The following is a 24,306-nucleotide window of genomic DNA, read 5'->3' on the forward strand; positions in this document are numbered from 1 at the left end:
CAAACAACTAGCAAGACAGGAACACAAACCCATTCATAGCACAGAGGCTGCCTAAAATCATAATAAGGCAAAAGACACCTAAAATCACACCATCAGACGTGGACCTGCTCAACAGAAAGATAAGATCCAGCCTCATCCACCAGAACACAGGTACTAGTCCCCTCCACCAGGAAGCCTACACAACCCACTAAACCAATCTTAGCCACCGGGGACAGACACCAAAAACAATGGGAACTAAGAACCTGCAGCATGCAAAAAGGAGACTACAAACACAGTAAGTTAAGCAAAATGAGAAGACAGAGAAACACCCAGCAGATGAAGGAGCAAGGCAAAAAACCACCAGACCTAGAAAATGAAGAGGAAATAGGCATCTACCTGAGAAAGAGTTCAGAATAATGATAGGAAAGATGATCCAAAATATTGGAAATAGAATGGAGGAAATACAAGAAACATTTAACAAAGACCTAGAAGAACTAAAGAGCAAACAAACAGATGAACAACACAATAAATGAAATTTAAAATTCTCTAGAAGGGATCAATAGCAGAAAAAGTGAGGCAGAAGAACGGATAAGTGACCTGGAAGATAAAATAGTGGAAATAATTACTGCAGAGCAGAATACAGAAGAAAGAATGGAAAGAATTGAGGACAGTCTCAGAGATCTCTGGGACAGCATTAAATGAACCAACATTCGAATTATAGGGGTCTCAGAGGAAGAAGAGAAAAAGAAAAGAACTGAAAAAATATTTGAAGACATTAAACTTGAAAACTTCCCTAATATGGGAAATGAAATAGTTAATCAAGTCCAGGAAGTACAGAGAGTCCCATACAGGAAAAATCCAAGTAGAAACACACCAAGACACATATTAGTCAAACTATCAAAAATTAAATACAAAGAACAAATATTAAAAGCAGCAAGGGAAAAACAACGAGTAACACATAAGGGAATCCCCATAAGGTTAACAGCTTAACTTTCAGCAGAAACTCTGCAAGCCAGAAGGAAGAGGCTGGGCATGTTGAAAATGATGAAAGAGAAAAATCTACAACCAAGATTACTCTACCCAGCAAGGATCTCCTTCAGATTTGACAGAGAATTGAAAAGTTTTGCAGACAAGCAAAAGCTAAGAGAATTCAGCACCACCAAACCAGCTTTACAACAAATGCTAAAGGAACTTGTCTAGGCAGGAAAAACAAGAGAAGGAAAAGACCTACAATAATAAACCCAAAATAATTAAGAAAATGGCAATAGGAACATATATATCGATAATTATCTTAAATGTAAATGAACTAAATACTCCAACTAAAAGACATAGACTGGCTGAATGTATACAAAAACAAGACCCATATATATGCTATCTACAAGAGACCCACTTCAGACCTATAGACACATACAGACTGAAAGTGAGGGGATGCAAAAAGATATTCCATGCAAATGGAAATCAAAAGAAAGCTGGAGTAGCAATTCTCATATCAGACAAAATAGACTTTAAAACAAAGACTATTACAAGAACAAAGAAGGACACTACATAATGACCAAGGGATCGATCCAAGAAGAAGATATAACAATTGTAAATATTTATGAACCCAACATAGGAGCACCTCAATACATAAGGAAATTACTAAATGCCATAAAAGGGGAAATTGACACTAACACAATCATAGTAGGGGACTTTAACACCCCACTTTCACCAATGGACAGATCATCCAAAATGAAAATAAATAAGGAAACACAACAGCTTTAAATGATATATTAAACAAGATGGACTTAATTGATATTTATAGCACATTCCCTCCAAAAACAACAGCATACACATTCTTCTCAAGTGCTCATGGAACATTCTCCAGAATAGATCATATCTTGGGTCACAAATCAAGCCTTGGTAAATTTAAGAAAATTGAAATCATATCAAGTGTCTTTTCCAACAACAATGCTATGAGACTAGATATCAATTTCAGGGGAAAATCTGTAAAAAATACAAACACATGGAGGCTAAACAAGACACTACTTAATATCCAAGAGATCACAGAAGAAATCAAAGAGGAAGTCAAAAAGTACCAAGAAACAAATGATAATGAAAACACAATGACCCTAAACCTATGGGAGGCAGCAAAAGCGGGTCTAAGAGAGAACTTTATAGTTATACAAGCCTACCTTAAAACAAAAACATCTCAAATAAACAACCTAAAGTTACACCTAAAGCACTTAGAGAAAGAAGAACAAAAAAGCCCCAAAGTTAGCAGAAGGAAAGAAATCATAAAGATCAGATCAGAAATAAATGAAAAAGAAATGAAGGAAATGATAAAAAAGATCAATAAATAAAGGCTGGTTCTTTGAGAAGATAAACAAAATTGATAAACCATAAGCCAGATTTACCAAGAAAAAAAAGGGAGAAGACTCAAATCAATGGAACTAGAAATGAAAAAGGAGAAGTAAAAACTGACAATGCAGAAACACAAAGGATAATGAGAGATTACTACAAGAAACTATATGCCAATAAAATGGACAACCTGGAAAGAATGAACAAATACTTAGAAATGCACAACCTTCCAAGACTGAATCAGGAAGAAATAGAAAATATGAAGAAACCAATCACAAGCACTGAAATTGAAACTGTGATTAAAAATCTTCCAACAAACAAAAGCACAGGACCAGATGGCTTCACAGGTGAATTCTATCAAACATTTAGAGAAGAGCTAACACTTATCCTTCTCAAACTCTCCCAAAATATAGCAGAGGGAGGAACACTCCCAAACTCATTCTACATGGCCACCATCACTCTGATACCAAAACCAGAAAATGATGTCACAAAGAAAGAAATCTACAGGCCAATATCACTGATGAACATAGATGCAAACATCCTCAACAAAATACTAGCAAACAGAATCCAAAAGCACATTAAAAGAATCATACATTTTGATCAAGTGAGGTTTATCCCAGGAAGGCAAGAATTCTTCAATATACGCAAATCAATCATTGTGATACACCATATTAACAAATTGAAGGAGAAAAACCATATGATGATCTCAATAGATGCAGAGAAAGCTTCTGACAAAATTCAACACCCATTTATGATAAAAACCCTGCAGAAAGTAGGCATAGAGGGAACTTTCCTCAACATGATAAAGGCTATATATGACAAACCCACAGCCAACATCATCCTCAATGGTGAAAAACTGAAACCATTTCCACTAAGGTCAGGAACAAGACAAGGTTGCCCACTCTCACCAATATTATTCAATATAGTTTTGGAAGTTTTAGCCACAGCAATCAGATGAGAAAAAGAAATAAAAGGAATCCAAATCGGAAAAGAAGAAGTAAAGCTGTCACTATTTGCAGATAACATGATAATAAACATAGAGAATCCTAAAGATGCTACCAGAAAACTACTAGAGCTAATCAATTGCACTTGGTAAAGTAGCAAGATACAAAATTAATGCATAGAACTCTCTTGCATTCCTCTACACTAATGATGAAAAATCTGAAAGTGAAATTAAGAAAACACTCCCATTTACTATTGCAGCAAAAAGAATAAAATATCTAGGAATAAACCTACCTAAGGAGACAAAAGAGCTTTATGCAGAAAATTATAAGACACTGATGAAAGAAACTGAAGATGATACAAATAGATGGAGAAATATACCATGTTCTTGTATTGGAAGAATCAAATTGTGAAAATTACTCTACTACCCAAAACGATATACAGATTCAATGCAATCCCTGTCAAACTACAATGGCATTTTTCACAGAACTAGAACAAAAATTTTCACAATTTGTATGGGACCACAAAAGACCCCGAATAGCCAAAGCAATCTTGAGAAAGAAAAACAAAGCTGGAGAAATCAGGCTCCCTGACTTCAGACAATACTACAAAGCTACAGTAATCAAGACAGCATGGTACTGGCACAAAAACAGAAACATAGATCAATGGAACAGGATAGAAAGCCCAGAGATAAACCCACGCACATATGGTCACCTTATCTTTGATAAAGGAGGAAAGAATATACAGTGGAAAAGAATAGTCTCCAATAAGTGGTGCTTGGAAAACTGGACAGGTACATGTAAAAGAATGAAATTAGAACACTCCCTAACACCATCCACAAAAATAAACTCAAAATGGATTAAACACCTAAATGTAAGGCCAGACACCATCAGACTCTTAGAGGAAATCATAGGCAGAACACGCTATGACATAAATCAGTGGAAGATCCTTTTGACCCACCTCCTAGAGAAATGGGAATAAAAAGAAAAAGAAACAAATGGGACCTAATGAAACTTAAAAGCTTTTTCACAGCAAAGGAAACCATAAATAAGATGAAAAGACAACCCTCAGAATGGGAGAAAATATTTTCAAATGAAGCAACTGACAAATGATTAATCTCCAAATCATACAAGCAACACATGCAGCTTCATAGCAAAAAAACAAACAGCCCAATCCAAAAATGGGCCAAAGACCTAAATAGACATTTCTCCAAAGAAGATATACAGATTGCCAACAAACACATGAAAGAATTCTCAACATCATTAATCATTAGAGCAATGAAAATCAAAACTACAATGAGATATCATCTCACACTGGTCAGAATGGGCATTATCAAAAAAATCTACGAATAATAAATGCTTGAGAGGGTGTGGAGAAAAAGGAACCCTCTTGCCTTGTTGGTGGGAATATAACTTGATACAGCCACTATGGAGAACAGTATGGAGGTTCCTTAAAAAACGAAAAATAGAACTACCATATGACCCAGCAATCCCACTACTGGGAATATACCCATAGAAAACCATAATTCAAAAAGAGTCAGGTACCATAATGTTCATTACAGCTCTATTTACAATAACCAGGACATGGAAACAACCTAAGTCTCCATCAACAGATGAATGGATTAAGAAGATGTGGCATATATATACCGTGGAATATTACTCAGCCATAAAAAGGAACAAAACTGAGTTATTTGTAGTGAGGTGGATGGATGTAGAGACTGTCGTACAGAGTGAAGTAAGTCAGAAAGAGAAAAACAAATGCCGTATGCTAAAACATATATATGGTATCAAAAAAAAAAGAAAGAAAGAAAATGGTCAGAAGAACCTAGGGGCAAGATGGGAATAAAGATGCAGACCTACTATAGAATGGATTTGAGGATACGGGGAGGGGGAAGGGTAAGCTGGGACAAAGTGAGAGAGTGGCATGGACATATGTACACTACCAAATGTAAAATAGCTAGCTAGTGGGAAGCAGCCATGTAGCACAGGGAGATCAGCTCGGTGCTTTGTGACCACCTAGAGGGGTGGAATTTGGAGGGTGGGAGGGAGGGAGATGCAAGAGGGAAGAAATATGGGGACATATGTATATGCATAACTGATTCACTTTGTTATAAAGCAGGAACTGACACACCATTGCAAAGCAGTTATACTCTAATAAAGATGTTGAAAAAAATTAAAAAAAAAAACAATATAAGGGTTCCCTGGTGGCGCAGGGGTTGAGCGTCTGCCTGCCGACGCAGGGGACACGGGTTTGTGCCCCGGTCAGGGAAGATCCCACATGCTATGGAGTGGCTGGGCCTGTGAGCCATGGCTGCTGAGCCTGCGCGTCCGGAGCCTGTGCTCTGCAACGGGAGAGGCCACAACAGTGAGAGGCCCGAGTACCGCACAAAAAAAAAAAAAAAACAATATATACTGTAATCTGTCCTTTTTTGTTTGTTTGTTTTTTGTTTTTTTGCGGTACGCAGGCCTCTCACTACTGTGGCCTCTCCCGTTGCGGAGCACAGGCTCTGGACGCTCAGGCTCAGCAGCCATGGCTCACGGGCCCAGCTGCACTGCGGCATGTGGGATCCTCCCGGACTGGGGCACAAACCCATGTCCCTTGCATTGGCATGCGGACTCTCAACCACTGTGCCACCAGGGAAGCCCTCTGCCCTTTTTAACCCTCATTTAGTTTTAGTTTGTAGAGGGTAACTATTAAGAAGAGAATCATAAGGACAACAATGGATTCTAGATATGAATTCTGGATACAAGTCCTTCACCAGATATGTCATTTGCAAGTATTTTCTCCCAATCTGTAGCTTGTCTTTTCATTCTCTTAACAATACCTTTCAGAGAAAACATTTCTAATTTTGATGGAGTCCAACTGATCAATGTATTCTTTTATAGACCAGGCTTTTCCAGCAGTGCTTAAGAACTCATACCCTTCATTTTATTCAAAAACTTTATAGTTTTAAACATGGATATTTCAAAACCATGTGTTGAAAAGACTACCCTTTATCCACTGAATTGCCTTTAAAACTTTATTAAATACCAACTGGCCATACTTGTGGTCAGACTCTATTCTTTTTCACTAGCCCACATGAGTATAACTTTGTTAATATCACACTAATGTGAATATTCTGGTCTTACAAAAAGCTTAAAACCAAGTAGTTTGTGGCTGCTTCAAATTTATGATTCTTTTTCAAAAATATTTTAGCCATTTTAGTTTCCTTATCTTTTATATAAATTTTAGAATCAGCTTGTATATATCAAGAAAGATATCCTGCTGGGATTTTTAATTGGTATTGCATTAAATCTATAGTTCAATTTGGAAAGAATTAACATCTGAAATTATATTGAGTGTTCAATCCAAATTCATGGTGAGTCTCTCCATTTAATTAGTTTTTCTTTGATTCCCTCCATTAATGTTTTAGAGATTTATCATATAAATCTTGTAACCTTATTTTTATTTTTTTTATTACATATTCATTTATTAAATAAAAACAGGTTATCATAGAGCAATATATATTGTGATCCTAAACAATAAAAGAAAGAAATCTTTAAAGTAGGTAATTGATTGAGATGTAACAATATTTTTTATTGAACTTTTGAAATTTATTTTATTTCTTTTACAGCAGGTTCTTAATAGTTATCCATTTTATACATATTAGTATATATATGTCAATCCCAATTTCCCAATTCATCACACAACTAAACCCCCTGCCACTTTCCCACTTGGTGTCCATACGTTTGTTCTCTACATCTCTGTCTCTTATTTCGGCCCTGCAAACAGGTTCAAATGTACCATTTTTCTAGGTTCCACATATATGCGTTAATATACGATATTTGTTTTTCTCTTTCTGACTTACTTCACTCAGTATGACAGACTCTACATCCATCCATGTCTCCACAAATGACCCAGTTTAATTCTTTTTAATGCCTGAGTAATATTCCATTGTATATATGTACCACATCTTCTTTATCCATTCGTCTTTTGATGAGCATTTAGGTTGCTTCCATGACCTGGCTATTGTAAATAGTGCTGCAATGAACATTGAAGTGCATATATCTTTTTGAATTATGGTTATCTCTGGGTAGATGCCCAGTAGTGGGATTGCTGGGTCATATGGTAGTTCTATTTTTAGTTTTTTAAGGAACCTCCATACTGTTCTCCTTAGTGGCTATATCAATTACATTGCCACAAACAGTGCAAGAGGGTTCCCTTTTCATCACACCCTCTCCAGCATTTCTTGTTTGTAGATTTTCTGATGATGTCCATTCTAACCGGTGTGAGATGTTACCTCATTGTAGTTTTGATTTTCACTTATCTAATAATTAGCTCAATAAATACCTCTTGAATGAAAAAATACAGGAACTTCTTATGATGTCATGATATTCTCTGAAATGTCTGCATTGTAATTCATCCACCAACTCCACTCTGCCCAGCTTGTTTACCCTATTGTGGGAAGAGCCTTGCATATATGTTCATTGTAGGATGTGCTTTTTCCTTCATCCTTTATGGGGAGCTTCCTTCTCTGCTTGGACAAATCACACCTGGTGTCATCACTCCCCACCTGCCCTCCTGGGTTCAGGTTCAACCTTGAACCTGGTGGGGGGGGGAGAGGGGACACGATTGGCTTTTTCTCTCTCCCCCCACCTTTTGCTCTAACTCTCCTTCCCCCCAAGCCAGAATGTTCCGAACCTTCCATGGCAGAGTCAGGGAGGGAGGAGAAGGGCCAGCACAGGCCTGACTTTACAGGAGAAGCTGGCCTTTGCCCTGGGCATCCTCTTGAGGTCCTTTAGCCCTTCAGCACACAGACCCTAGCCAGCATCCCTGAGATTCCCTACTTCATCTTTTCAGCTGCAGTTTTATACTCTGGATGTTCCTGTCCTTCAGTGAATGGTCCACTGCCCCAACCTTAGAGCTTGAGCTGCTCTTTGGCCCCCAGCCTCTGGGCTACTGACATATCCTTGACCTTTGCAGGAAGCCCTCTTGAACTGACCACAGCAAAAATTCTCTATCACTAAAATAGAAGACACCCAGTTAAATATGGATTTCAGATAAACAGATCATTTTTAGCCTAAATATGTCCCAAATATTGGGTGGGAAATTCAGACCTACATGGATGAGCTATATTTTGTCTGACAACCCTAGTCCCCTATGGGCCTGAAAACACTGCTGGTAGGAGGACAGCTACCTCTCATATTCAGCCCATGTCAGCCACCATGGGTTGCTTCTATTTCTCTCTTTCTTTTCTTCTCTCTCTGGAGACTTTTCTTTTCAGATACTTGTAGGTGTTTGCCAAGCCACACCTCCCCTTCCTCACCTGGGAGGCTGGAACCCACAGCCCTTCTCCTGATAAATCCTCTGTTAAATCCCAACAGTCCTCCAGGCAGGTTTTGAGCTGAGGGTCAAGCTTCTTCCATGCCTTTTCCAGTCCTGCCTAAGGAGGCCTGGGACCTCACTTTGAGAAAGGGGAGTACTTATCAGCTAGTCCCAGTTCTCAGCTCTCCTGGCTTCAGTCACAGCTAAGAGACAAATTCCTAGTGTGAGCGTCTTCTTTCACACTCTATTCTTTTCCTTCCTTTATACCATTTCTTTGGGAAAGAATATCAGCAGAATGATGGTGCAAAGATGTGTGAGCATTAACGTGACTTGTAAAACTCCATTGAGTCTCATTTTACTCTGTCTCTTTTCCCCAACTCCTCAGAGCAGGCCTCCAGCCACCTCCCACCAGCAAACCAAAGCCATCTGCAGCACTCAGACCTGAGAGCATCACAGGTTCAGAAGCTCAAAAGGGCTCACCGGCCTCCTTACAGCATCATCATGATAGCCTTGATGTCAAGGCAGAGAGAATGAAAGCAGGCTTCCATGTTGCAACAGACACCCCAGGGCCCTTACACGGGCACACTGGCTCTGTCTGGATGGAGTCACCAAGATCGGGGTCAGGAACTGTGGCTTCTGTGGAGCTCAGGGCAGAATGCTCAGTGGGGTTTTGTGCATCTCTGTTCAAGCAGTCAAGCTAGGCGGGCTTGTAGAGTATGCAGGGGGAAATCATCAAAAACCAACTGGCTGCTGGGAATGCCAGGGCAGGGCTGGGCTTTAAATAGCACATTATGAATCCCATAGCCCTTATCGCGGCCCAGCGTGAGCACAAGACCCCCACGTGTCTACAGGAAAGAGTTTTCCCGGTCAAGCTGTCAATCTATTTTGTATTACACAGCATTTCTTAAGATTCACTTTGTATAATCTAGTGGGAAAAGCAAGGTAAACATTGGTCCCACACTTTGGCTTCCCTCAGACCACGAGACTCCAGGAAAAATCATTGAGATGTCAGGTCTCTGTGTTTGTGTGGGATTAATATCTGGCTCTCTTAGGAAATGAGTCTTAGCAGGCCATCTACCATATTATTTATTTTTATAATCTCTCCCCTCTCTGAATTGAGCATCATTAATATCCTTTGAGATAAGTAAGATAATCTAGGTCCCTTTCCATTATTAATCCACAGAACAAATAGCTATAGAGTGATTATTTCATGTCAGGCTCTTTCCTTGCCTCTGAGGAGACAATAGCAAAAAATAAAGTCCTCACCCTCTTGAAGCTTTCATTCTAGGAAGCAGACAGTAAGTAGAATATAATATAGCATATTATGCAACACCATGCAAAGTAGGATTGTAAGGTAGAATCAGGGCACAGAGAGTGAAGATGCTGCTTTAAATAAGGTGGTAGGGCAGGCATGTTTGGGCAAGGTTACATATAAAAAGAGATCAAAAGGAAATGAAAGACTGTCTAGCATGTTCATGATGATCTTGAACTTCTCAGCCTCCAGAACTATGAGAAATAAATGTTTGTCATTGAAACCAAAAACAAAAAAAACAAGTTACTTAGTAGTGAGTTTCTATCTTCAGACTTGGATTAGGCATTTGTTTAAAATAAAGTGAACTTGATGGAAGCAACCTAAATGTCCATCAGCAGAGGAGTGGATAAAGAAGATGTGGTACACATATACAATGGAATATTATGCAGCCATAAAAAGGAATGAAATTGGGTCATTTGTAGAGATGTGTATGGACCCAGAGTCTGTCATACAGAGTGAAGTTAAGTCAGAAAGAGAAAAATGAATATCATATATTAACACATATATGTGGAATCTAGAAAAATAGTATAGATGATCCTATTTGCAAAACAGAAATAGAGACACAGACATAGAGAACAAACATATGGACACCAAGGGGGAAAGGGTGGCGGTGGGATGAATTGGGAGATTGGGATTCACACACATACACTACTATGTATAGAATAGATAACTAATGAGAACCTACTGTATAGCACAGGGATCTCTACTCTGCTCTGTAGTGACTTAAATGAGAAAGAAATCCAAAAAGGGGGGAATATATGTGTACACATAGCTGATTCACTTTGCTGTACAGCAGAAACTAACACAACATTGTAAGGCAACTATACTCCAATAAAAATTAATTTAAAATAAAATAAATAAAAAGTAAAATAAAAAAAATAAAATAAATGTGCACTTGGCTGAGTGCACTCTGGGCTGGCTCTGCATTTCCAGGGAGTTCTGTAAGCCCAGCCTCCCCTCCTCACCTTCTCCCTCCTCTGCCTTCCCTCCAGGCTTTGTTATAAAGCCTGTGCCCAATGAACCACTTTGCCCACTACATTGTTCTTCCTCATCCTCAGTTCCTGGACTGGAGTCAGTTCCCAAGGCTGAGACATCTCAGCTTCCTTCTGGATTTCTCTGTGTCTGCTTCCAGGCTCCCAAGACAGCCATTTTTCACCAGGCTACATTTCTGGTTGAAATACCTTACATGTACTAATACGCTTATAATTTAAAGTGGTTAAGGAAGTTGAATAAAGTATCTCTGATGGAGAATTCATGTCACTAAAGTATAACAGTTTCAGAAGTAAGACATCTGACTTTTCCATGAAAATCATTATAAATACATATTTTTAAAATTATTTTGAAATGTTACACAGCAGGTCTTAAATATCAGATGCATGCAGGTTCATGACAGAGGGGAAAAAAGAAGAAAATACTGCATTTCTAAGAGTTCATAGGATTTACTATAAATTCACTTTCATTTTTCTTTCAACCAAAGGAAAAAGGAAAATCTGACAATTGGCATAGTTTTCATTTCAGCAAAAAGGTCACACGTTAGTTCATCGGAAGCACAAAATTTTCTGCCACTAAAGGCTGGAATGTCTCACATTGGAATTCACATGAAACATACTAAGATAATGTCATTAATGATATGTTTTTTAGAAACCACACCAAAGATAATTTTGCTGGACTGCTTTTTGAGCAATTCAAGATGAAACCTAAAGGCATTTCATTCAAGTATAGCTCAGAAAGGCTCTTCCATGGGAGGCTAAGTTTATGTGGTCCAAATTTACGGCTTTCCTATTTCCAGTTCAATCAAAAGATAAAATTTAGAATATAGAGTAGAAGATAGATTAGAAATTTATTAGACTATGTTTCTTAAATAGCACTGATGTTCCTTGTGTTCCTAAGTACATGAATACTTTATGTATATTTTTAACAGAGTAAACAGAACACAACACAGATTGGACTCTTCTGTACCATCCATGACAACATTCAAGAAATTTTTATTTACAAATTTGTGTATGCATGCATACACACAGACATATATAAACGCATACTTGTGTACATAACAACCTTTAAATTATGTATCTCTTTCTGTTTTTCAAAATGTAATAACTCAAAAACTGATAAAACAGTGCAAGAGATATCATAGGCAGTTATCATAGTCTAGTACACAAATGCTTATGGCATGATACATGCTTAAAAAAACGGAATGTAAAAATGTACACTGGGAACACAGAGGAAGAAGCAAGAAAATAAACTGGGATAGACATTAAACATTTCATGGGAGAAGCAGTATTTGAATGAGGCCTTGAAGAATAAGTAAATGTTGATTAATATGGAAAAGGAACACCAGTATTCTCATCAGAACGAACAGCCTGTGAGGTATAGCAGGGAGACAATGATGGTCTAGCAGCTTCCATCATGGTAGCTGGAGAGTATATGGCAGAACACAGAGCAGGGCAGAGTGGACAGAGGTGCAGAGTGGGCTACAGAGGTAATAATGTATCCACTGGACTAACGGGAGTCAGTCAAAGATCTACATTATTGAAGAGGAAGACTAGGAAAGTCATGATTCATCACATGACTGTGGGTTTCAGAAAAATAAATGGCAGTAGTGTAGAGCTGTGCTAAAGTTGACTGACCATGGAAGAAGACCACTTAGGAATTCACACTGCAATCCAGAAAGTGGTTATACATACCATTCCTGTGACTGTGCCACCACACTTGCTGGTTTACTGCTTCTTTTTCATCACTTTTGCAATCAGCTCTACTACGTTTCCAATCTCTGCCAACATTTGAGTGATCTACTACTTCTGGGACATCTTGTCCTTTTCCATTGTGTATTTCTTTGCCCTTGACCCATCTTTATCCCTCACTCTCTTTTTCAGAGCTTCTGAAGGATGAGCCCAGCAGGACTTGAATTTAATGACATTCTACAACCAATAGTAGGATTTCATTAAACTTGTAAACCAAAGTAGCCTTACCACATTCATATCTCAGTTTTTCATCATCTCTAGTGAAAATCAAAGTCATGTTTACCTACATTTTGATTTAATTCCATTTGGAACCACAAAATTTAAATACTGAACAGCAACTTAGAATTATGTGTGTCAAATAGCCTCATTTTCAAATTTAGAAAATGAGTTTCACAAAGGTTAAGGTTATTCCTCAAAACAATAGGACTACTGCTGGAAGCCAACTGAAACTGAAGCTTTCAACTCTTCTCACAAAGCCCATTTCTATGACGATCAAGATTTTTGGGTTTTCCAGAGTGTTAAAGAGTTGAGGTGTCTGACTATGTCCATAGAATCTGGCTATCCAGATAGAGAAATCTCCTCTTACTTTGGGAAACAACAGTTGGTGAGTCTTCATGTAAATGTCATCAAAAAGCCTCAAGTGCAAATTATTCTCTTCTTAATAGAATATGGTGCTATCTCTAAAAATGCTGAAATTAATGGTCTCCATGTTCTCAGCCTGATTCATTAATTTGTTAACCTTTATTTAGCAAATTGTAGATGGAAGGCTGCCAAAATAATAGACAGTCAACTTTTCTTTGTATATTCCAACATTCATAGCATTTGGTGGTAGAGATAATTGGAGCAGAGTTCTTCATTTTATGCATTTTTGGGGGGGAGTGGAAACAATAAAAGGCCACTGAATGGTTTTACAAAAAGGATCTCTGACGGCTGTAGATCATGTTGTGAAAGTGATATTTACCCGGTGCTGCAGATGGCTTGAAATGATAGGCTTTTACTTTACCACTTGGGATCACGATGATGAGCAGACTACTAAAGTTATTTTTGTATTAAAACACTTGTGCGCATCAGTAAGTGATGAATTTGAACTTTAGAACATATTGATCTTAAAATGCACAATGATCCATATGTCAATGACTTAGACAATGAGACCAATCTGTGTTCATAACAATCATATTCACTTGAAAGAAAATTATGCAAAGAGAGGGTGAGAATCACTTTAAAGTTAAATGGAAATAAAAGTTGCATCTTCATAAATTTGGGTTCAAAGAGTCTCTGACTTGAAAGACACTTTCAAAGTTATCCGAGCTTTCTGTTAAAGCTGGATTCACCTTGTCACACTGCTCACTAAAACATGCCTATCTTTCCCATTCTGTCATTTGTTGCATCCGTACCTTCACTCTACTGGGTTCAACTGTGCCAGTGATAAAATCTTTCTGAAGACAGAGCCCTGCAGAACAGGACCACAGACCTCCCTCACATCTGACATCGATTTGCTTTTGTGTTTATTTGACAATTATCAGATCTACTGTCTTAGCTAACTAAGAGTGAGAATCCTTGAAGCAATCATTTAACCTTACCCTGGGCTTTAAAACCAGAATAACCTGTATTAGGACACCAGAAATTAATGTCCAAAAAAAAAAAAGAAGAAATAAACAGACACATACAACACATACACACATATTCATGGCAATACATCTGTATCTTCTAGTATGGATTCAATATTCTCACCACTTTGACTGAAATTCTTAGAATCAAATTGTTGAAAGAAGCAGGAATTTTCCCATGTAACAATGTGGTTTTATTCAAGAATGTATTCTGACTGGTTGACTATTTTCACTTCAAACTATTAGAGTGGACTTTCAACTCTTTTCTCAAAGAACAATAAAAAAATAAATAAAAATGCAACTAGATATTTAAAACAATATATGACCATGAGAATAAAGTTATAGATAGAAATATGGAAGAAATAAGTTATCCCTTTCTATTGGTTTTAATTATTTATATGAGCTTAAAGAACTAAATTAAAACAGGCAATTCTACAGAAAGCAATAGCTTTGAGGTGATCTGTATTATTGGTGGTGATTTTTTTTTCAAGCAATTATTCTCAGAGCTAAATCTAGGTATATATGCTCAGCACCACAAGGCCTATTCCTTATTCCAGGTAAAAGCCAATATAAGCTCCCTTAAGCAGCAGACCCATGAAGAGTCGCTGAAGGGAAAAAAGAGAGAGGGAGCTTCCAGCATATTCGGAGGGGAGGCCTAGTGAGCTCACCCTGACATTCATGGGACAGGCTGAATGCCTGTGGCAGGCTACCCAGCGCTGGAGAAATGTTTTTTTCAGATTTATCCAAGTAGCTGCATCAGGGCCCAGATCAGAGTCAGATTTTGTACCGAGGGTCGCCTGTGATCCTTAGGACCTAGCAAAGGGCTTTCTTTCAACAAGACAGATTTCTCATGTCTTAAAAGGAAAATCTCTCAGGCTGCCACATCACCAGTGGGAAGGTGAAGAATTCCAACAATTTCCGTAAATGGGTTAAAGGATATATATTGGCGTTGATGTCCTCTTTCTGGAAGGATTTGAAAGCCTAGTCTCTGCAGAAGCGTAAGGAAGACTTGCTGCCTTTTGACTAACATGATGCCTAGCCTGTGCTAACAGATTGCATCTCCCTTCAGCGAGAGTTATTTCCACATCATGAGAATGAAAGAGTGATCATAACAGGAAGCCAGTGTACCCAACTCCACTCCCACCACAACTGATGCCATGAGAAACGTCTCCCCATGGCAGTCACTAACAGCATAGTAAGTGCCAGGTCTGTGTGGGCTGTAAAGCACCCATATCCCCGTTTATGTGTGAGATTCTTCATTGCAAGTATGCTGCTGGAGACATGGTCCGTTCTCAACACAGAACTGCCCTGCCTGGTTCTGCCCACTGCTTGGGATACTGGAATTGGAGGAGGCCAGCGAGACAGCCCATTAGATACAAGACAGTCATTCACTGACTCCAGGGCTTGAAATGGCTACCATGGATTCCAAACAGAAGGTCAGCAATTCAAAACCAAAGTATTGACTCCGTTTAATCACAGGTAAATTTTGGATCTAAGTTCCTTGCAGAGACTCGCTGGATTGGAGGCAAAATTTCTCTGAAGAATGTCCACGCTGGACCTTTACACTGCATGCACCTCTCTGTCCGGATCATTGGCTTGGCTCCCAGGCAAGCAAGACCCCGTGTCTCACAATAAGGAGTGCTGAGCAGGGCTGGAAACCACTGCAAGCAGAAGTCAGCGGACCCAGAGTTAGAGAGAACCCCTTCCTCACTCTCACTTCTTTCTCATTTCTTCCTGTAAGAGAGGAGTCCAGCTTAAAGACGCAGAAGCTGAGGGGGAACTCCACTTTCAGGATGTAGTCCTGCCTCGGCTGATAGGGGCAATGAACTCACACTTTCAGTGATCCACCCACCGGTCCTCCAGTTCTCCATAGAGAGGTTATTGACCTGAAATCTATAGCCAACATCACACTTGGGTTGAAACTCCAAATCCATTCCCACCAAAGTCAGAAAAAGACAGATTCCCACTATGGCACTAAGTGATTTTGATCTAAAAGTTATAAACAATGGACCAGTACAAATAATCTATATTTTAGCAATGAAGATACAATGTTATTTCATCTGATTATTATGATGGCAACCTAGAACTCATTGACAATTAACTGAAATTATTAAAACAAGAATCTAGAGGAAATAAGAGTTGAGAGTAATGGTTAGTGTTGAATGGCATACTAAATAATCAAATTACTTAATTTTATGTATATCAGCGATAACCAATTAAAAGTATTGAAGTGGGAGAAATCACATAACACTAGCAACAAAAAATAATATGTAAGTATTTAACAAGAACTCTGTAATGGTTTGGTTAGGAAAGTTACAAACTTTTCCTTAGAGGCAGAGTGGTAAACTTGAATGAATAGGAACAGAGCTCAGTATTATACAGATGACAGTGATGGGTAAAATAATTTTAATTTGTTGGAATTTTATATGAATTTAAAATAGAATTTGGTGTAAGAGGTCACTAAATGGTTCTGCAGGAAGACAATTCTCTGTGGGCCTCTCAGTTTCTGTACATCTCTAGAGCAGAAACATTTTTACAGGTTGTGTTCTGGATTACCTGTTCAGGTATGTTCACAGAGTAAAGACTCTTAGAAGATAGAGAGTAACTTTCTACGGAAGGTAGGTTGGTGTGTCCAGTATAACAAACATGATATCTTCCTTCATGGCATATGTAAAATGGGTTTACCAGGAGCCCATCACAAAATATTTGGTCCATGGAACATTCACCACAATGTTTTGGTGAATTTTTTTTTAATTTAAAATGTTTAAATAATTTAAATCATATAGAGGATGTTCTCTGGCCATACTGAAATCACACTGGAAATCAATAACAGAAATGTAACAGGAAAAGTCTCCAAACAATTGGACATTAAGCAAGACCCTTCTTCATAATCCATAAATCAAAGAGGAAGTTTCTCAAAAAAAATTATATAGATGGAATGAAAATAAAACCTATGAAAGTATGCAAAATGGGCTAAAGTAGTGCAGAGAAGGAAATGCAGACCAAAGAATGTTTACAAATCAATAATCTAAGTTCTTACCACAAGAAATTAGAAAAACAAAATAAATACAAAGCAAACACAGGAGGAAAATTATAAAGATAAAAACAGAAACAAATGGAATTTAAAAGAATAAACTCAATGAAACAAAAAGTCCTTTCTTCAAAACATTAGTAAAATAGATTAAAAAGATCAATAAAGATGAATTGAGAGAAGACACAAAGCAGAAATTTCAGGAATGAGACAGGATATCACTGCAAATGTTGCAACCATTAAAAGGATGATAAGGGGACATTGTAAACTCCTACATGGTCATAAAGTTGACAACTTAAGAAATGGACTTATTTCTCAAAAAACAGAAACTATCAAAATTCAACCAAGATGAAACAATTTGAATAATTCTATAACCACTGAGTTATTTGAATTTATAACTTAAAAACACTCAAAAGAGATTTCTACAGACCCACAGGGTTTCACTGGAGAGTTCTACCAAACCTGTGAAGAAGAATTCGTATCAATATTACACAATGTCTTTCAGAAAACAGAGGAAGAGGAAATACTTTCTTAGTGCATTTCACAAAGTTAATATTACTCTGATACTAAAACAAGACAAAGACAGGAGAGAGAGAGGGGACATGAGAGATAGAGAGAGGGATGAGAAGAAAACTACAAACCAGTATCTTTCATGAATTTCGGTGTAAAAATCCACAACAAAATATATCCATGTTGAATCCAGCAATGCATAAAATAATTTGACACCAAGTGATGTCTATCATCTATCCCAGGAATGCAAGGCTAGTTTACCTTTTGAAAACGAATCATGGCAATCCAGTGTATCAAAAAAATTGATATCTATATCCCTATCTATATCCATATATATATACACATAATCATATCAATTGATGCAGAAGAAGAATTTGGCAAAATCCAATACACACAAGAACTTCAGCAAACTCAGAATAGAGGAGATCTTCCTCTGTTCAATAAACAGCATCCACAAAACTTACAGCTAACATCATACATAATAATTACTTTATACAATTAAAATCAATTAAATTAATTGTTCTCAAATATGAGGGAATTAATAGAAAGAACATAATTGAATGTATTAACAACTAGGAAAGAGGTTTCCTGAGACGGATAAACACTCACCTTCAATAATGTAATGATTTGAAATCTACTTTATTTTGACTTAGAAATAGCCAGTCTTAAAATGTAAATATGCAGAATATTAAGTAAAACATGCATCAGCCAAGATTAGTCATTAGCCAACTTGCCCATTTAGAGAATACCAGGTGAAATTATTGTCTTAAGCTATAAACATCTAGTGAGGTTAAACTTAGTTATGGAACATAATATCATGGCCATAAAATGTACCTTGTTGTTTAACATCTGTGGAAAGGAAAATAGGAAGTAAATAAAAAGAAAATTTAATGGTTAGATTCTAACATATAAGAAGTACAGAAACAGGTAGATAACTTGCTTTCCAATATAGAGAAATATACAGCAATCTGATGTGACATTCCAGTTCAGTAAAAATGAGCACAAAACATGGAGAATACTGCTATCGAAACAATGAACACAGGAAATTTGAAGAGGACATAGTCTCTGTTCCCAGGGAACTTTCCAAGTGGGAACCTGCTATTCAGAGCCCCTCTATTTCTCTTTAGAATTGAGTAGGTGGTTTTACATACTAAGGACTCTAGGAGAAGAAGGGCTGAAAGTTGGGGTGGGAGGGGACGTGCAGGGAGAGTTGTCCTGAAAGTGAATGTGGTCTTTAAGGATGAAAGTTCCCACATCTCATCAGCTGTAAAGGCACTGGAACCTGAGGAAAACATGTTAGCAAAGACTTGGAGACCCAGAAGCAACTGTAAAATAGCACAGGAAAATTCTGAAAGATGCAAGATTTTAAGTAACTATGACAAGACAATCAATGTAACTATTTCTGTAACTGTATCCACAGAAGAGCAATTTCTACATTGACACTCATGTAGGACAAAGAAGTATAAGGAGAAGGGTTTTGTTTGCTTTTGTTTCCTTTATAAGTTATCTTAAAATATTCAAGATTGATTCTGCAAGCAGAGAAAAAGGTCCACACAGTGCCAAAGCAATTTTATCAGAGAATATCTTTCTTTTTGGGCTACAAAATCTTTGTTACCAAGAAGTACAGCATTTCAGGTATGTATTAGAAGAAAAAGGAAAAGTAAGTTACATTGATGAGTCATCAAAATCTACCTATGTTAATTTTTTTCCTGAAAAATGAATCTGTTTCTGAAAGCAAAGGATATTTGAAGGCAGGGCTAGTAGAAACCAGCTGAGTCTATAGCACCTGCACAGATATCGCTAAGGTCACCAATATGGGCTCTTCTCTCCTTCTGGGCATATGGAAACCTACTTTTCCTACCTGCCTGTGGATAGGTGAGTAGAAATGATTTATGTCACTTCTAGACTGAGGCACTAATTGCTGTAAGACCCTGCTGTTCTGGCTGTTTCCCTGCTTCCATATCCTGAGTGACTGTGTGTGATAAAGACTCACTCCCCCAGCTCTTGCCAACCCCCCATGACTATCTTTCAAGAAAGAAAAAAATATCAAGAATTTGTGCTTGCCACTAAAGCAAAGCAAAAGCTATCTTGACTAATAAAACAAACTGATTAATTAACATGCAATTTTTCAAAACTTATTAAATTATACCTTCCTAATAAAATTATTTTTTCCTAAAAAATAGAAAAATCTTTTGTACAGATAAGACTTTCTAATACTGAGAGGTAATTGTGAGAGAAAACTAAGACACATAATCATAATTAATTCCCACTATAGCCTATGAAGTAGACTTTATTTTGTAGTAATTTCCCCCTTATTTTACAGATAAGGAAACTGAGTACAGCAAAGTTAGCATAGATTTGCCAAAGTTCACATGGTTAATGAAGGATGAATTCATAATTCAAACCCATATACTCCATTTATTTTTTCTTACTATACATATTGCATCATAGGTTGTGGTTTTATAAAAGACATTCTCTAAGTGGACTTTTTTTATCTTTAAACATAGAAGTGTATCTTCCTGAATTTTTAAATCTTTAAATAGCTTATAGTTTAAAATATTTAAGTAGCTTTAGTAATTACTAAGTATATGTAAATGTAGATAAATAAATACACACATATGTACACTGAACTTTAAAAGATTAAAATATGATATAATGTTTTCCATTTGTTTACCATTTTTAATCTTTAAAAATGCCAGTATTAAAAACACTCAATGACCCACATGTCAGGTTGGACCATATGAAACTGCTGACATTTGACTCATTTGAATGACTCATCTGTTAACTTAATAGAAAAAGCATGATTTCTGGATTGAAATAACCCTGAATTTGAATTTTAGCTCCATCATGTCTATTCAAGTGATATGGGGCAAATGTCTTAGAATCTGTAAATCTCAGTTTCCTCATCTGTATAACAGGATGATAATACTTATTTGAAAAGATTGTTGTTAGAACTAAAAATCACATTTGTTTTTTCTTTTCCATAAAATAATTTACACTGTGCCTGCCTCACAGCAAAGTAAAAACTGAATTAGGCTGTTTCAAATGTCATTAACAGAAGAGTCAGTGTTTTAAAACCCATTATTCGGGAACACTCTGGGAATGTTAATATCATGACTCATCACCTCAACTGTATCAGGGTAAAGTGAATAAAAAGTATCATCTGGGGCTTCCCTGGTGGTGCAGTGGTTGAGAATCCACCTGCTGATTCAGGGGACACGGGTTCGTGCCCTGGTCCAGGAAGATCCCACATACTGTGGAGCGGCTGGGCCCGTGAGCCATGGCTGCTGAGCCTGCATATCTGGAGCCTGTGCTCCACAGCAGGAGAGGCCACAACAGTGAGAGGCCCGTGTACTGCAAAAACAAACAAACAACAAAAGAAAACTGCAAAATAAAACAAACAAACAAAATAGTATCATCTGTAATCTGTAATTGGCACTCCATTCTTTTTACATATTTATTGTTCCTATGTATTAATGATTTTTCAATAGACAATGACTATACATAATCATATTTGTGGTGATGTATTTCTTCCTGCTCAAGGGAATATTTTCAATTAATTGCTTTTAATTGAACTTTAGTAACTCTGTGACTGTAGAGATGGATAAGATAATATGAGATTGTGAGAATTCATTTTTCATTTAAATTAATACAACTGAAACATTTGTATCCTTCACCAGAACCCATGGACATTTAAAAAATATTGTATGCTGAGATTTTAAATTAATATTCAAATGGAAGAGTTAACATTTTTATAAAAAAAACAAGCAAAGCATTTTTGTGGTGTGGAGACATGAGATAATCTCAAGCTGGTCACTAACTATGAGACTTTGGGTAAGTCATTTGGTTTTTCTGAGTCTCAGGAACCCAAAAAGGAAAACAAGGAAATGCTATTTCTATTGCTGCTCTTACAGGGATATGCATAATGCTTATCTAGGTTCTTTGTCAATTATAAATTATTATACCAATCTGTATGTTTTTAATCTGTCTACACTGAGAAATTTTATCATATTTTCCAGTACCACAAAAATGTCATTAAAAAACACATCTGTAGGGAGTGTTATAAACAGATTCTTCTTATTCTCATTTGATATCCAATTTGAAACTGCCAGTATTATTTTCAGAGAACACTGTTTTGTCCAGTTTAGTTTGATAATTTAACTTGACGTTAAGTATAACAAACTTTAATGGATGTGTTCATATTTCAAGAACAAATATGTTCTTGTCTCTAAATTTTGTTAGTACTTGTAGTTTGGAAATTCCTCCTTCATCTATTTACAAGTAATTGACAAAAAAAAAATCTCAACTATTCTATACTATTTATTTTTTAAGTAAGAAGAAATGATGATGATTTTCATTATCTGAATTTTAGGTGATTATGACAAGAAAGTGTTTCTGAAAAAATGAGAATAAAAGGATTGAGCAAAAGAAAGTGCTAATTTATTTTAAGGCTGATGGAAGAATTACCTTTCTGTCAAGTACTTGTTCATAACTCTTATTATTGTTCACGAATTGAACTTATATTTCTAGGATAAAATTTAATGGAAGTTGCTTTAAAAAATAATTTCCAGATCCTGAGTTGAGTGTCCTGTGAAGAAATTCAGTGCATGTTCTGAGCTGAGGTATAGGTTGAGCCATTTCATGAGGAACTTTGATCTGAAGTGCTGGGGGCAAGACCTCTGCATGGTGTCTGCTATTAGCAAGTGAAATGTGCAAGTGCTATAAGCAGACTAAGCACAAAGGGCAAAATGGTGGATGGGTTAGACCTGAAATGAGACTGTCAGATTTATGCCTTTTCCAGATGGAATGAGGATCATCTAACAACAAGAGTCATGTGGCTGACAGGGTCTTGGTGCTTCAGCCACGTGTCAGGCCTGAGCCTCTGTGGTGGGAGATCTGAGTTCAGGAAAACAGACCACAAGAGACCTCCTGGTCCTATGTAATATCAATTATCAAGGGCTCTCCCAGAGATCTCTGTCTCAAAGCTAAGACTCAGCTCCACTCAATGACCAACAAGTTCCAGTGCTGGACACCACCTGTCAAACAACTAGCAAGACAGGAACACAACCACACCCATTAGCAGAGAGGCTGTCTAAAATCATAATAAGCTCACAGACACCCCAAAACACATCACTGGACATGTTCCTGCCCAAAATAAAAAAAGATCCAGCCATATCCACCAAACACATGCACCAGTCCCCTCCACAGGGAAGCCTATAAAACCCACCGAACCAACCTTACCCACTGGGGCAAACACCAAAAACAATGGGAACTACAAACCTGCAGCCTACGAAAAGGAGACCCCAAACACAGTAAGTTAAGCAAAATGAGAAGACAGAGAAATACACAGCACATGAAGGAGCAACGTAAAAACCCACCAGATCAAACAAATGAAGAGGAAATAGGCAGCCTACCTAAAAAAGAAGTCAGAGTAATTATAGTAAAGATGATCCAAAAGCTTGGAAATAGAATGGAGAAAATACAAGAAATGTTTAACAAGGACCTAGAAGATCTAAATAGCAAACAAACAATGATAAACAACACAATAAATTAAATAAAAAATTCTCTAGAAGGAATCAACAGCAGAATAACTGAGGCAGACGAACAGAAAAGTGAACTGGAAGATAAAATAGTGGAAATATAGCAATATAAAGAAAAAAGAATGAAAAGAATTGAGGACAGTCTCAGAGACTTCTGGGAAAATATTAAATGCTCCAAAATTCGAATTATAGGGGTCCCAAAAGAAGAAGAGAAAAAGAAAAGGACTGAGAAAATATTTGAAGAGATTATACTTGAAAACTTCCTTAATATGGGAAAGGAAACAGCCAATAAATCCAGGAAGAACAGAGGGTCCCATACAGGATAAATCCAAAGAGAAACACGCCAAGACACATATTAATCAAACTATCAAAAATTAAATACAAAGAAAAAAAAATGAAAGCAACAAGGGAAAAGCAACAAATAACATAAAAGGAGGAGTCCCCATAAGGTTAACAGTTGACCTTTCAGCAGAAACTCTACAAACCAGAAGGGAGTGGCATGACATATTTAAAGTGATGAAAGGGAAAAACCTACAACCAAGATTATTCCAACCAGCAAGGATCTCATTCAGATTCAACAGAGAAATTAAAAGCTTTACAGACAAGCAAAAGCTGAGAGAATTCAACATCACCAAACCAGCTTTACAACAAATGTTAAATGAAGTTCTTTAGGCAGGAAACACAAGACAAGGAAAAGACCTACAAAAACAAACCCAAAACAATTGAGAAAGTGGTAATAGGAAAATACATATCGATAATTACCTTGCTCTGTAAAAGTAAATGGATTAAATGCTCCAACCAAAAGACACAGACTGGCTGAATGGATACAAAAACAAGAACCGTACATATGCTGTTTACAAGAGACCCATTTCAGACCTAGGGGCACAAACAGATTGAAAGTGAGAGGATAGAAAATTATATTCCATGCATGGAAATCAAAAGAAAGCTGGAGTAGCAATTCTCATATCAGAAAAAAATAGACTTTAAAATAAAAACTATTACA

Source organism: Lagenorhynchus albirostris, chromosome 8, assembly GCF_949774975.1.
Source record: "Lagenorhynchus albirostris chromosome 8, mLagAlb1.1, whole genome shotgun sequence".
Lineage (NCBI taxonomy): Eukaryota > Metazoa > Chordata > Mammalia > Artiodactyla > Delphinidae > Lagenorhynchus > Lagenorhynchus albirostris.